Genomic DNA, 10000 nt, shown 5'->3' with positions numbered 1-10000 from the left:
CACGTGGTTGGATGTATAAAAGATAATAAGAGTGAAAAAACTACAGAAGGCTTGTGTTACATGGTTAAAGTATATATTTAAATTATGTCAGAAAAATTACAAATACAATGTTTATATACTAAAAAAATTTTATAACATTTTTCTGACATAATTTAAATATATACTTTAACCATGTAACAAGCCTTCTGTAGTTTTTTCACTCTTATTATCTTATATATATATTTATATATATATATATATATATAAATCTGCTATATCTCTAATATGGTACAAAATAAAGCTCTCACGGTAAATTACGATGCCTCGGGAGCGTAATTGTATTCTGACAAGTGTAAATGCATGCCTTCCATTGTCCCTGTGGACGGAGAAAACAGTTGTAGCTGCGCTGATTCAAATATCGCCCAGGTTCCACAAAAGATAGAATATCGTGTAGTCACCTCACGAAGGGAATTATAGAGAAGTGTTCTATATTTGGTGATTGTGCACTGCCGATTAATCCGATTTGCATAACTAGTACTAAATTACGGAATATATTCAAATTGGTTAATAAATTATGCTATAAATAGCGTAAATTCAGTAATATATCTGTAGTGTGGCACAAAATGAACCTTGTTTTCGCAACATATCGGAATCTTCGACAGTGTGTGTGTGTGTGTGTGTGTGTGTGTGTGTGTGTGTGTGTGTGTGTGTGTGTGTGTGTGTGTGTGTGTGTGTGTGCGCCTTACACCAAATAACAAGAGCAATCAATACATGCAGTAAAGTATATTTATTCGTTTGAATAAGATGATTCATTCTGTTACCGCTTCGAGTTTATATATGTATATATACATGTGTGTGTATACATATATATATATGCATACATAATTATATACACACACGTACACCCATATATACATGCACATATATACCTGCATAAACACATGCATATATATATGCATCTATATAAACATATACACGTATATGTGTGTGTGTGTGTGTATATGTATGCATTTACATACATACATTCACATATATATACATGTGTGTGTGCGTGTGTGTGTATGTGTGTGTAAGGATTATACTTCGAAGCTTATCTCACTTCAAATTTCTAATGCCTCCATAAAGCCAGACTCACACACAAACACACGTGTGCTTGAGTGCATATGCATATATGCGCTTGTACGAGCACTTCTATATGACTGTCTATATATACATAAATATACACACACACATATATATATGTATATATATATATATATATATATATATATATATATATATACGTACATAAATAAATACACGCATATATATATATATATATATATATATATATATATACATAAATACACGCATATATATATATATATATACATAAATAAATACACGCATATATATATATATATATATACATAAATACACGCATATATATATATATATATATACATAAATACACGCATATATATATATATATATATATACATAAATAAATACACGCATATATATATATATATATATTCATAAATACACGCATATATATATATCTATATACATATATATATATATATATACATACACATATACATAAATACACGCATATATATATATATCTATATACATATATACATACACATAAATACACGCATATATATATATATATATCTATATACATATATACATACACATAAATACACGCATATATATATATATATCTATATACATATATACATACACATAAATACACGCATATATATATATATCTATATACATATATACATACACATAAATACACGCATATATATATATATATCTATATACATATATACATACACATAAATACATGCATATATATATATATATACATGAATACATGCATATACATATACACACATATATATGTGTGTATATATACATGCAAACATACATATTTACATACATAGATACACACGCACACACATATCTATGTATACATACACTCACACTTCTATCTATTTGTATGTGCGCTTGTATGGATGTGTGTATTTGTGTGTGTGTGTGTGCGTGTGTGTGTGTGTGCGTGTGTGTGTGTGTGCGTGTGTGTGTGTGTGTCTGGCCACAAACTTTAGCCTTCCAACGATATCCAAAAACTTTCTCAAAGAGTGGGTAAGAGTGTTACTGCCCGTGTTTATAACACACACACACACACACACACACACACACATACTAACACCCATTCATACACACGCACACACACACACACACACGGACACACATACATCACAAACACAATCTCTAATCGCCGTTCCACCAACCCGTCACACCCCCACCTCTTGAAATAAAAAGTAAGAAGTTTGTAATCCAATCCAAGAATGTCGCCAAGATAACTGAAAGGGGTGGGAGGTCCCTGCTGTGAGGAGGGAAGTGGGTGGGACCTGTTATATATGTATATATATATATATAAATATATATATGGAGAGAGATAAAGGCAGAGAGAGAGAGGGGGTGGAAGATGGTGTGGAAGACAGAGTGGCGGTGGTGGTGGTTGTGTTGGTGGTGGTTGCGATGGTGGCGTTGTCGTTGTTGGTGGTGATGGTGGTGAATGTGGTGGTGGTGATGGTGGTGAAGTTGTTGTTGTTGGTGGTGGTGGTGGTAGTGGTGATGGTGGTGGTCGCGGTGGTCGTAGTGGTGGGAACGGTAGTGGTGCTTGTAGTGGTGATGATGATGGTAATGGTGGTGGTGGTGGTGGTGACGGTGTGATGTTGGTGATTATGATTATGGTTGTTGTGATGCTGATGGTGTTGCGGTCATGGTATTTATGGTGCTGAGATGATGTCGACGAATGGCAGTTTTAACGGTGCCGGCGATAGCGGGGGGGGGGGGAGTGATGGTGGTTGCTATAATGGTCGTGATGGTGGCAATGGTTGTAGTTGTTGTGATGGGTTATTTTTGCTTTTACTCAACTTCCAGCCAAACAGAAGGTCACACTATCACCACACATGAAGCAATTATGCCTCCTACCCTGAGCCATTAATAGATTCTTCCAAGGCTTCGCAATCATCTCATCTCTTTTACTTCACCCACCCACCCCACCCCTCATTCCTGGAAGGATCGTAAATCCAGAGTCCCCAAGCACGCCTTCCATTGGTTCCTGCCAGAAGCAACCGTCTCCAATTGATCCGACTGGATCCGCAAGCGATGCTACCCGAGTTCGTGCAAGTTACCCAACCAACTTGCTCGTAGTCTATTCTTGGGCCTCTAGTTGGTGATTCTTTTCTGAGACAGTCTCTCCACATGTCCATAGAATCCAACGCCGTGAGAACTGGCGATGGTGCTGCGACCTGTTCTGAGAAGTAAGATGAACTCACAAAGCTTACGTACCTCGAGACCCTAAAAAGAGTCCAGAAGCTATTCATTAGTAAAACAGCGACAAAAGTAATTTTTAACCGGATTACCGTCGTAATCCGATTAAAAATTACTTATTTCACTGAACTTCATTGAGACATTCGCTTCAACATACATCAGTAATAATGCATAATGGGACTCTGATCAATATAGATCAGATTTCGATAGATTTTGATCGAAAGTACCCGACAGGGTCAACCATCAACATTTCGCAGTTGTCCTAAGAGTAACCAGTTTCGGCTTCGTCTTAGGAGAGCTTCACTGTAAATTGATATCTGTTCAGTGGCCAAAATAAATTGCCATCTACCAGATCTGTTTCGCACTGAGCACTTTATCCGCTCAGGATTCTAATTTGCATCTTTTCTGTATGTTTTGGTGCTGGAGCCTTTGCCATGGAGGTTGGAGTTATTGAGGGATTCCCGCCAGAACTGGAACACGGTAGACAGCCATGTTTGGATATGCTAACGACATATCAGTAACGGTGTCAGACATATGAGAAATCACGGTGGTCGGTTTAATTCTGGAGAACTCAATACCAGGTGACGTAGCATGCGACAGAGTTACCTCGGTTTCAGCATTAAAACCAGCATTTCCTCCGATTCTACGTCTTGATTTCAAATCCTCCCAAGGTCGAATTTACCTTTCATCCTTTCGGGATCGATAAAAAAAAGTACCAGTTGCATACTGGAATCGATGTAATCGATTGACCTGCTCATATTGCTAACCTGATGAAACACTTATAATATCGTTGTTGGTTTTGTTGTTGTCAATATGGATTGTTGTTATTTGTGTTGTTCCATCAGCCATAAAACCGATATTTTCTTTTCCACATGTCGGGTGGAATACGGGTAATGATAAAATACAATCTTGCTTCTTTTCCCCGAGGGTCCTTGATGACGTGCATGCAGCGGTTCCCACTGGGAAACGAAACCAACGCTGCAGACATGGTTCACTGAGAGCAATATTTCTTTCAATTAAGCTTTTCAATTTGCAATTTTAACTGAACAGCAACAATCATGGCGACGACGACGACAAAAACGCCAACCAGAATATCAACAACAACAACAACAACAACAAAAACAACGATGGCATTCCATCGATTTCAAGCGTGACAGTTCCAACTTGAATTTGAAACCAGGTTGCAAATTTATCGTGTCGTGAACTTTCTAACTTACAGTGACAGCAACAACAAACCGTGTCAGCCCGGGAGCCTCCATGTGATCATTCTATTTGCTAGAAATAGCAATCAAATTCTCCTCAAATTACATCCTAATGTATAAGAAAAGACGGGCATTGTGTAATGTGGTCTAATAAACAAGAAGTGTTAGTACTGGCTGGAACGCCTTTGGTCATACTTATTTGTACATGCGGCGGCATTCACTCGGGGTGGGTTGAGCCGGTTCCGTCCAACGAGTTCACCATGACCCTCACGATTGCCGACTAAACCCAACGGTCGGACCTAATGTTCCAGTCAGTAGACAAAGCAATGCTTCTGCCAGCGACCCAAAAAATCCAGCTTGCGATTTTGACAAATGCCCCACTACGTCGGATAACGGCGGTGCTGTAGACGTAGTCATCCTCCGTTGTTGAAGTGCAGAGGTCATGTTCGGAGTGTCAGTGGGAATACAAAATTCACATGTAGTGCCATGTCACATGCATACACGCTTCGGGATAGTCGTGATCCGTAGCAGCCCATCTTGCCGTCGATTGTCGACCGTTGTAGAGGATTCGCTAAGTCACTGCCAATTATCAGAACCTGAGTTTGAAACGGGTGGCACGCGTGCCAGTTACCCGTTTACAGAGTGGACTTGAGTAACGTGAAATGAAATGTTTTACTCAAGAATACAACCCACGGCCGCTCGCACCGGAAATCGAACCCACGATCTACCGACCGTGAGGGCAACACTAACCATTAGACCATGCTCCCCAACAGCCGCCTTAGATAATAGTTACGAAGTTTCGGTGGTGGGGCCAGCAATTTTGAGGGGAGGGGCTGGTCGATTACATGCATCCCCAGTACCTGACCCCGATAAAAGTAAAAGTAAGAACCCTGGACATTACTGTCTTGAGTCCTAGGACTCATGGGGCTGTTTACCCGGTTTCCATGATGCATAAGTAACTGAGATCCCAACATCCACCCCACCCCTCTGAAAGGGACACCAGTCTGTCGCAGGGTGGACCCATTTACAGCTGAGCAGACTGGAGCAACGTGAAATGAAGTATTTTGCACAAAACACAACGCACCGCCCGGTTCAGGAATCGAAACCACGGTCTTGCGATCTTGAATGCAACAACATTCCTAACAACTAGGTCACGCTCCTTCACTCAAAAAAGATGAGTGGCATTAAAAGATGCGTTAGATACAGTAATCCTATATATTTCTCAAATTTAGAGTGGTGGTCACGGCTAGACTGTCTTAATTTATTGATCATTGGTCTACTGGTTCATGTTTGGCCCAGGGTTAAACAACAGCAATGACAGCACTGAGTTACTTCGGTACAAATGTTTCAGCTTTCAATGAGAGTGTATAATGTGTGTATATATATGTAGAGAGTGTATATAATAGTCCACCTAATCAAACAAATTACAGCTATTTTATTTCATCACTCCACTGGGAATTGAACCTGAGACGAACGAAACTAAATACTTGAAGACATTTCGTCCTGTTTCTTCTAAAGTTATTGTTTGTTTTTCTATTACACAACCTCGACAAACAAATAATAATTTCTCACATACTCGCAGGCGTGGCCGTGTGGTTTAGAAGCTCATTTTGCAACTGTATAGCTTCGGGTTCAGTTCCACTGCGCAGCTCCTTGGGCAAGTATTTTTTGCTATAGCTCCGGATTGACCAGTGCCTTGTGAATGAATTTTTTTTTTTTAGATAGAAACTGAAAGAATCCCCGTCGCATATATTATATGGACTGAGATCCTCGTTGACCGGTCCTTCATATCTAAAAACAAACTTTTAACAAACTATGCAAGTTAGTAGTTCTAATGTTCTATAGCTATTGTGATTACTATGGATATAAATAGATTGGCTGCTCGCTTTTCTGGGACTGGTGAACTAAATACAGATAGATTCCTCTGATGAGAATCTAATAAGATTCGAAAATCGATAACGTTGTTCAACACCTTTTTTCATCTACGGAGAAACACCTTAATTAGCTGTTTTGTATAGGTACTATGATATAGGTTATATATGTGTATATATATATATATATATATATATATATATATATATATATATATATATATGGGTGTGTATGATTGTGTATAGACGAATATATTAATCAAAGGAATTCCAACGGTCGTCTGATTTTCACGTTTTATCTATAATCTTATGATAATATAATACAATGAATTATATTCATTGTATTATATTATTTTATATTCTTTTCTACTCTAGGTACAAGGCGCGAAATTTTGGGGTCGATTAGATCGATCTCAGTACGCAACTGGTACTTAATTTATCGACCCCGAAAGGATGAAAGGCGAAGTTGACTTCGGCGGAAGTTGAACTCAGAACCTAAAGACACACGAAATACCACTAAGAATTTTCTCTTGTTCCTTTCTGTTTAAGAGCGTAGGCTCGAAACGTAAAAAACTTATTCAATTTTCCCAAGCATCAATCTAATACACTTGCTTGTTGTTCATACACCCGTCTTCGTCTTTTGTTTTTCAATAAATTTCAACTCTCTCTATATATATATACGGAGAGAGAGAGAAAGATATATATATATATATATATATATACATATATATATATATGAATGTGTGTCTGAGTTTGTCCCACCGCCACCGCTTGACAACTGGTGTTGGTATGTCTACGTCCCCATAACTTAGCCGTTTGGCACAAGAAATCGATAAAATAAGTACCGGTCTTTAAAAAATGTACCGAAGTCAATTCGTTCGACAAAATAAAAATTCTTCTAATGACTGAGACAAGCAAAAAGAAAAAAAAAATCACCAAACCAAAACCAAAACGCTTATTCCAAAATAAGCACCAAAGTTTAAAATAACAAAACAGCGAAATAAATTGGAATTATTTCTGCATTGACCTAATATATATCAAAATTCTAGCACCAATTTCGAATTCCCAGCTCGTCACTTAACACCCAGCGTCCACCCACCCCTACACCCGGCGTCACCCTTAATTGCAAGAATCCGCCCTCAATGGCCAACCAGCATCTTATGAATGCTGTAGTCATGTAACGGCATGTTGCCATGACAACTGTATGCTGTTTTATACGACTGCGTCCGGCTTCATTGTGATTGGAGGCTCTGACCGTCTCTCTTGTTACGTAACGAAACTAGGCCATGTAAAGAAAGAAAGAAAGAAAGACAAGCGAGAGAGAGAGGGGGTGAGAGAGATAGGGGTGGGATGGTAAGAGAGGGTGAGAGAGAGGGGTGAGAGAGGGAGAGAGAGGAGGTGAGAGAGAGGAGGTGAGAGAGAGGGGTGAAAGAGAGAAAGACAGACAGAGTGCCCTCAGATGGCTGCAGAGGATGTTGGTAGTGAGGGTCGTGGGTGAGTTGCTGCAATGGAGTAAAAAGAATTCGAGGGTGGGTGGGTTGGTTAACAAGCAAACGTGCGCGATTATAATATTGTGCATGTGCGCATGTGTGTGAGCGCGCGTGTGTATATATGTGTGTGTGTGTGCGCCCTTGGTTTCGGAATATTTGTCATACCGAGTTATTTCCAGCAATAACCGTGCTTATATAAACATATATATTTACATACGCATACATACATACACACACATACGTACATGTATATAAATAGATAGATAGATGGAGGAATAGATAGATAGATACATACATACATGCATAAATACATACATACATACATACATAAATAAATACATATATACACGCATCCTTATATACATACGTACATATACACACATACTTAAATACATACATATATAAATATAGATAGACAGATAGATAGACAGATAGATAGAAAGAAAGATAAATAGATAGAAATGTGTGTGTATGTAATATACGCATGTACATTTATATATATAATGTGACACTTATTCGGTAGCCATGATAAAACCGAATAAGTATCGCATATTTTTACAGATAAATTCCCCTATTTCCCCTATTGAGGACTCTTTCTTTCTTATGTTTCCCTTTCTATCAATATATATATATATATATATATATGGAGAAGTCACAAAAAACAAAAGACGAAGACAGGTGGTGTAGACAACAAACAGTTGTATTAGTTTAACGCTCGGGAAGTGAAAAAGTCTTTAACGTTTCGAGCCTACGCTCTTCCATGGAAAGGAACACAGAAAGAAACCAGGACAGAAACCAAAGAGTGCGTAGAGGCTAGCGATACATACACATGCATACATACAAGTGGAAGTTTGAAGAAACTACAATAATTGTAGCGGGAGAAAGAAAGAGACAGAGAGAGACAAGGAGATAGAAAGACAGGATTTAACCAGATCGACAGAGAGAGTGGGGAGAGAGAAAGGCGGAGGAGAAAGAAGAAGAGGCAGACAGGCAGGCAGGCAGACAGACAGAGAAAGTAAGCGGTAGTGGAAAGGTCTAAAAATATCGTTTAGAGTTTCAACGATGAAAATTGAATGAAAAACGAAAACGAGAAACGCTAGCCAGTAAATAATAAATTATATAACTCTACATGCATAGAAGCATATATGTGCGTGTGTGTGTGTCTATTATATATGTATGTGTGTGTGTGTGCGTGCTTGAGTGTCAGTGTATTTTATATATATACGTATGTGTATATACATATATATATGTGTGTGTGTGTGTATGCGCGTGTGTGTGTGCATTATATATAAACGTATATATATGTGTGTGTGTGTGCGTGCGTATACATACACATTCGCATGTGTATGTATAAATATATAATTCCAAAATAGGATGCCTGATAAGGTACTCTCGTAATCTCTCTCTCTATTTCGCCTTCTCAAATACACACACACGCATGTATATATATATATAGTGCGAAAGAGTTGGGGGGTTGAACCCACGAAGGGATAGTATCTATCCAGTATACTGCCGAGAGGGTACCCAATTATTGCTACACTAGTGTTATACCAAGTGCAATCAATGGGAGCGGGTAAAAGTGGAGGTTTTACCCCAAATTTGTATAACAATTAGAAAATGGAGGATAATATACTGAACCCAACTACTTGCAGACAATGTATCCCGTTGAATTCATTAATTTAATTCATAGCAAAAGTGACAAAAAAAGAAAAAACCCAAAGTACAGGTGTTTATGACAAACTATGTTATTTTGCCAACCGGGTTTACATATAGAAGTACAAAGTACATAAGGAATTAGAGAATGAACAGAACTAATTTCTTATGTACTTTGTACTTCTATATGTAAACCCGGTTGGCAAAATAACATGGTTTGTCATAAACACCTGTACTTTGGGTTTTTTCTTCTTTTGTCACTTTAGCTATGAATTAAATTAATGAATTCAACGGGATACACTGTCTGCAAGTAGTTGGGTTCAGCATATTATTCTCCATTTTCCAATTGATATATATATATATATAAATATTAGTTATAGAATAAAAACGTCGTCAGGTTAACGACTCGATATACCACACTCCCTCAATGATCACATAAGAAATACAACATAATCCACCAAATATAAGG

At 38.0% G+C, this 10000-nt stretch overlaps 1 long non-coding RNA gene across 1 annotated transcript in view; it reads right to left on the bottom strand.

Moving 5' to 3' along the window:
- The window catches only part of LOC149131293 (uncharacterized), a 32679-nt gene that overhangs the window by 21629 nt on the left and 1050 nt on the right, over window positions 1–10000 (bottom strand). The gene's annotated exons all lie outside the window — the stretch shown is intronic.

This window comes from Octopus bimaculoides, chromosome 23 (assembly GCF_046866305.1).
Source record: "Octopus bimaculoides isolate indiv1 chromosome 23, ASM4686630v1, whole genome shotgun sequence".
NCBI classification, from domain to species: domain Eukaryota; kingdom Metazoa; phylum Mollusca; class Cephalopoda; order Octopoda; family Octopodidae; genus Octopus; species Octopus bimaculoides.
The sequence above is the reverse complement of the archived record's forward strand: the minus strand, read 5'-3'. Positions and strand labels throughout refer to the sequence as shown.